Consider the following 535-nt stretch of genomic DNA (forward strand, 5'->3'; position numbering starts at 1 on the left):
TTGTAAATAACCCCCATCAAATAGAACCAAAAAACAACATAAAAAGGCATTTTGAAAGTTGTTGGGTTTAGTGCGGTTTTGAGAGTTCGTGGGGGTTATTGAAAAAAATTAAACTTTCACAAGGGTTTAATATAATTTACCCTAAATATTACATATTATCTTAATTGTTTCCAACAACTTTCTTACAAGTCTACATCTTGACTACTATACAAGTCTACATCGTGACTACTGAATTTAGTGGTCTTTATTATACATTAACTCATAGGTCATATCTCTCTCTCTCTCTCTCTCTCTCTCTCTCTCTCTCTCTCTCACCTTTTATCTTCATCTTCCATTAAAGAGAAACCTCTACTATCCTACGAGATACCACTCTAAATCATGTACTCTCATGCAAGTAAGTTTCCAAATATTTTGAATGTAAACCAACTCAATCACAGTTTTTTTAAGCAAATAAGGTGGCACGCACTATAAACTATGAAAAAATTGAAAAGTTTTAGAGGGTTAAGAATCCCTAGCTTGTTACCGAGTCGGACGA

Source organism: Asparagus officinalis, chromosome 1, assembly GCF_001876935.1.
Source record: "Asparagus officinalis chromosome 1, Aspof.V1, whole genome shotgun sequence".
Lineage (NCBI taxonomy): Eukaryota > Viridiplantae > Streptophyta > Magnoliopsida > Asparagales > Asparagaceae > Asparagus > Asparagus officinalis.